A 5,917-nucleotide genomic window follows, 5' to 3' on the forward strand; every position below is an offset into this window, starting at 1 on the left:
TCTGAAGCAGGCCAGTGCAGGGATTTTAAGGTGGAAAACTCTGGTCCAGTCCTCCTAACCACCCACCATCATCTTCCATCCAGCTGGTGGGGTCCAGTGCACTTCTCCCTGGCTTTCTCTGACCACTCTTTCTTTGCTGCCCAGCTTCCCTGGATAACTGCTGGTTGGATATCTGGTCTGCACTTTGGCTTTACTGGTGGAATTGAATTGGTTAAAGGGGTGTGTTGTACTGGTAATGCCTTTGGTGTGGATGCAGCATCCTGATTCCTTGCACTGGTAGAAGCCATCACATCAGTGCTGCTGTAAGCTCTTCTGCATCAGGGGATTTTTGCAAGGTAGCAAACCCTACAGGGTCAAAGTTGTCCAGAAGCAGGCATGGGCCAGCCTCTCTGCTGCTCACTTATATACTGCTTGCCTTTGGCTTCAGGACATTTTGTGCCTTTCCTGAAGTCTCAACAGCTGGATTTAAGAGATTGTTTGCCTCGCTTTTTTTCTTCCAGTCAGGAGAACTGAAACTTTGATCTTTTCATTGATGCTTCAGGGGCAGCATCCTGGGAGGTCCTGTATAAATCTCAGCTGGGGCTGGGGGGCTGTTGCCAGTAACTTAGAAAGCAGAAGAAAAATCCAGTTTAGGAGTTTAGCTGGTTTTGTTTTGTTTTTTTAAAAAGCAACAACCTGTGACTCTTTATTAACACTTTGCATTTTGAGGCCTAGATTTGATCATATTGCAACCATCTGTTCTTGAGAATGTTGGCTGAGCAAAATCCCAGTCAAAGTAAAATGCATTGCATTGCCTTGTGTGGTTCCCTGCCCAGATAGGGAGCGAGCCCTGAATGCACAAGTGAAAGGGGCATGCAGGCTGTGTGAGGAAGGAGCGGTGCCAGAGGCTGGAGCGTTACTGCCTGTGTAGGTTTAGGAAAGGTGATTTTTCCTGGCCAGCTTTCAGCCAGGTGCCTTGTCCTTGCAACTTGGTGTTGGATTGGGTAAGGCTGTCCCTGGCGGTGGTGCAGTGCTGACGTACACGTGACGTCGTGTGTGCTGGTTTATGTGATGGAAACAGCAGCCGTATGCTCATGCCTGAACATGTGGGATGTGGAACAATGGCCAAAGCCCAGGCTGTGCTCGAACCCTTTACGTTACATCTCTTCTGCATGGAAAAAAAGTCTAGTATGGGTCTCTCTTTGCTAATATTAAAGTACAGTAACATCATCATCGTCGTCATCACTGTAATTATTATTATTATTATTAGCTGTGTTGCAAGCATAAAGTTTATTGTCTACAATAATGTAGTCATGCTATAGCAGTCTCTAGACGTGATGTACCAAAACCCCTTTATGCTTCAGCTGATGTTGTAAATAGGTAGTCACACCTATCAGTGCAATGACCTCTAATTTAACATGCAGAGCAAAAAGCTACCATACATTCTTTTGGAAATATTTAGTAATGTTTCCATCTCTATTTAAATAATAATGGGTTGGTTTGTTTTTTTTCCTCCTTCATAAGAGTAGGAAAGTGTGAAATACACTTTCCCATAAATGATCATGTGGGGAGCAAAGGCTGAGAGCTTCGTGCTACAGCAAAGGAAATTGAGATGGTGCTCAGGGGTTTTAGACAGCCATGTTGTCATGTGAATTGTTGGATTATTTGATTTACAGGTATCTCTCATCTGTCCCTGGTTTTTCTCAGTTTGCTTTTGGGGGTGGGGTGGGCAAAGCTCTAAATTTTTCATATATAAAAATACTAACAAAAAAAGTACATGTATTTGATGTTACAGAAGAAGATAATCAGCCTTGTTTACAAACTGGAAGGTTGGTCTGGAGACCTCAGACTTCCATGTTTCTGTGGTAAACGGGCAAAAATTGGAAAGCTGAGTTTCAAGTCTCCATTTGTGGATCAAGACGGAAGGAGGCTTTCATGAATGCACAAGATGAGTAAATAAATGTGATTAAGATGAGGAGGTTCAGAGGGAAAGGAAGATGCTGCTTTTTGCTGTCCGAGCTGCTGAAGCAGTGAGGAGTTTGTCTTGAAATGTTTTCTAGGGTAGTTAGTATTAAGACCCACCAGTCCTGCTTGTTAGAAGTGGCTCGGAGATACGATGGGTTTCCCAGTGCTTGGCCATGGGTAGGATCTGGGGGCTCTGTCCCTGGCAAGTCATTTCTCCTCCCTTCCCTTCCACTCTTCTTGCCTCTTTCATCTGTGAATATGTCAGGGCAGACGCTGCCTTTTGTACGGTTGGTCACAGTGTAGGACAGTAGAGCCCTTACGGCAGGTGGATCCTCAGAGCTTCACAGAAATGGTAGACGGTCTTGTAGTACTTCTGCTTGACATGGCTGGAAATGACAACAGTGACTTCTGTAGGCTGCCATCTTTGAGGGGTTGGTCTGGTGGCTGCAACCAACACAGCTAGACAGGAAAAAAAGCTTTTCGAAGCTTCTCACCAACTACCTCTATGTTGTAAGTGCAAGTGTTGAAGATCTGGAAATAAGACCTTCTTTAGCTCCTAGCTTAGTGTGACTGGTAAATAAAAGTACTGGCTTTTCATCTGCCATAGCACTCTCAATGGCCATTCTTCATAGGGAGGGGAAAAAGGCGAAGGGAATTTTGCATTGATTTTGTAATTTTAATTTTAAAGATAAATGTTTCAAGTACAGTTTACAGGTTACTAGGTGGTAACTTGGATATAACTACCTTTGAGACAGGTTATAACTGTCTTTGAGACGGGTTGTAGCCTGTATACCGCTGTTGGTACCCAGTGTCCCTGTCTTCCTTATAAATCTTGAGACCTAAGAGACTCTTGAAAAGACCTTATTTTTCAGGATTCTTTTAGCAACCTTCAGGAAGTATTTTTCTTGGGTACTTTTTTGAGACAAATTACAATACATAGGATTTCAATTCTTTACATCCCTCTGTTAATTAACTGCTAACACTGCCTCATGGAGCAAGGCAGTATAGGAGGGATTAAATAACCTGCAGACACTTGTGCTGATCCATCATGACTGGGAGATCTTACAGTTAGTTCATCTTGCTAATACATTTAATCATTTCTAATAATACTAGGAGTGCTAGTAGTGACTGAGAAACACCTGGATCCTGTTCTGCTTAGAAAACGCAGATGCTGAGCAGGTAAAAATGCTGCTGTTTCCATTGTGGTAGAAGAGCGACAGCTAAAGCTCATGAAGATACAAGATACCATCAGGGACTGGGCTGGCTCTTGCGATGCTGAGAGCCATGCTCTCTTGAAAGTCTTGAAATCTGGGCTAGATCTGTTTGAGGCCTCCCTGAGGTGTGACAGTCTGTAGACCCATGAAATACTGCTTATAACATTAGTATTTAATTTGAAGATATTAAGGGATTTCGATGCCCATTAGAAGTTGGCAAATGTTAAGGCTGAGCTCATGCAGCTTCAGTTTCACTGGAGGTTTGGCTGGCAGAGCAGGTCTGCCCAGAGATGCTGCTGACCTCCCTCCACAACAGCCTAAGGTGGCGCCAGAAGAAGGAGCTTGAAGTCATGTCTGAGCCCTTTGGGGTGGCTGGTACCACAGGAGAAGTGGTGACATTGCCTCCTCCCATCAGTCTCTACGCTTGGAGCCCCACACTCCCTTGCAGTAGGTGACCTGGCTGGGCAAGCCAGGCTCAGGTGACCATGGTGTGAAGATGATCCATAGTTCTGTTTAACCTTTTTACACCCAGTTGCTTCCAGAGAGCTGGGTTCTTGGACATTGCTAGCTCATTGATGAGGAACAGCTCTCTGAGCTCCATCAACGCAAAAGAGCATGAGGAAAGGGTTGAAGACTCTGCCACTGCCATGCTGGCTCTGTTGACTGATGATACTCATCCTCAGCTGGTCAGCTGTGTTAGTGGATTAGGAGTGCTCTTGAATTTCTTCTGGTGATAAACTCTTCTCTAGCTCTTTTTCTGTTGTTTTTCATCTCTGGCTGATTAGGAGGTGCAGCCTCATCTTCCTGGGAAGAGTCCTGTTCTTGGCGCTGATGTTCATTGTGTCTTGGCTTGACATCAATATCATACCTGTATAGGGAGTCTGAAAGTGAAGGAGGCTCCAGCCAGTCCAGGAAACTGCAGCCCATCTCTGCCACTGCATGGGCAGCTTGTGATCTCTTTCTGTGCTGGCTTCTGTTGGAAATATCGATAAAGTTTTGAGGTCTTTTGTTTTCTTTTTAGGGTGCCCCCTGTATTACCTCAGGTAGCAGAAATACTGCTTAAAGCTTTGTGCCAAAGACCATACCAGCTTTCTGCAAGGAAATGAAGCTTTGCTCTCTGAGGGTCCAGTTTCACATGGCCTGGGCAACCCTAGGAGATAAGGACCGCCACAAACCTCATCATATTCTGCTCCAAGTGCAAGGTATGTTCAACTGAAGGTCCTTTTTCTAAGTATATAACAATGTTTTCTATAATGTTTAAAAACAGCTAAGGAAGACACAAGCAAAGCAAGACCCTCCGCCACTGAGTTGGAGGACAGAGGAGAAATAACATGTATCAGATGTTAGTTTATCACTTAATACAGTACCTGAAAGATAATCTGGTGATGACTGCAGTGTTTAAACTAAGCATTGAGGAGAATACATTTGACTGTAATTCCAGTTACCTGCAGTGATTGAGCCTTTTCAGAATATAAAAAAAAAAGTCAGGAAACAGCAGGAGTGAGGTATGTACCCAGACATCCTTAACTCTGCCCTCCCTTTCCTGTCTTCACCTCTTTCAAACTAGGGTTTATTACCAGGAATTTTCTGCAGACACAAGACTGGTTCGTAACACCTTTTTGTATTAACAGGTCAAAGCAAGCTGTTTTAAATCTAGCAGATGCTTTAAATGTTAAATTATATTTTTCTTTAATTATGTTGCCTCCTTTATCACCTTGTGGACGGGCTCATAGATTCCAAGATAATTCACGTACAAGTCTTGGTCCCCATCTGTTTTGTATGTCCCAAAATGTGATATTTAAACAAACCAACAGTCATAAGAGGAATCGTGAAGTCAAGATCATGATGGACATTGTGGCGACATTAGTTAGGGGTTGTTCTCTGTGTGGTTTGATGGATGTGGTAGTTCTGATGTGGGTTACTACTTACTACTGGTTGTTTCAGTAATGAGGGATCTTTATGCCATATTCATTAGTGGTTTAAGTGGGATTTCGGAGAACAGGGAATGGGTGGCTCTTTGCTCAGGCTCTGTTGTGGTTGACCCCTTCCTGGCTTCCTGTCTAAAGCAAGATGGTTAGATATGCCCATTCAGGATTGCCATGTATGGTGAGATGGTGGTATCTCCTTTGGCATGTCTTTTGTTCCACTCTGGTCAGCCTGTCTTATTTGCTTGTGCTTTGTATCTATATCTTGGTTTTACCCTAGGTCATTTGGTCTCTGGGACAGAGACTCGCCTTTCTATTCTATTTTTGTTAAATGTCCAGCATATTTGGTATCTCAAGCTCTTGGTGTTGCTATATGTAACGCCACTAACTAATAGCACTGATATTCCTCCTGAGGATCTGTGGCTATCTGTGCACATGGTGGAGATGTGATGGCCATAAATGTGCTGCTGTAGTGTGAATTTTCTTAGATGACTTCTGTGTTGTTTTAGCTCTGAATAGCTGTAAATGTAGGAACCAGCTCAATGTAAGAGGTGTGCAGAAAGCATCCCTGGTGCAGGTGAAGACTGTCTGTGCTGACCTGTCAGAGCCAGTGGCTGGTGGTGAAGTCTTCGCTTTTATTCAAGACAGTGTAGCTAAATCACGGCACAGTTTTTCTACTTGTGCATGTCTATATCTATATCTATATATCTATATCTATATATCTATATCTATATATCTATATCTATATATCTATATCTATATATCTATATCTATATCTATATATCTATATATCTATATCTATATATCTATATCTATATATCTATATCTATATAT

General features: G+C 43.1%; 1 long non-coding RNA gene across 7 annotated transcripts in view; it reads left to right on the top strand.

Annotated features, from left to right (window-relative positions):
- Positions 1-4,184: 4,184 nt before the first annotated feature.
- The window catches only part of LOC113477000, a 66,257-nt gene continuing 64,524 nt past the window's right edge, over positions 4,185-5,917 (top strand). For all 7 annotated transcript variants that reach the window (XR_003397819.1, XR_003397820.1, XR_003397824.1 and 4 more), the window contains exon 1: positions 4,185-4,360. This is a non-coding gene — a long non-coding RNA (uncharacterized LOC113477000). The remainder of the gene's footprint in view (positions 4,361-5,917) is intronic.

This window comes from Athene cunicularia, assembly GCF_003259725.1.
Source record: "Athene cunicularia isolate RWA chromosome 2 unlocalized genomic scaffold, athCun1 chr2_part1, whole genome shotgun sequence".
NCBI classification, from domain to species: domain Eukaryota; kingdom Metazoa; phylum Chordata; class Aves; order Strigiformes; family Strigidae; genus Athene; species Athene cunicularia.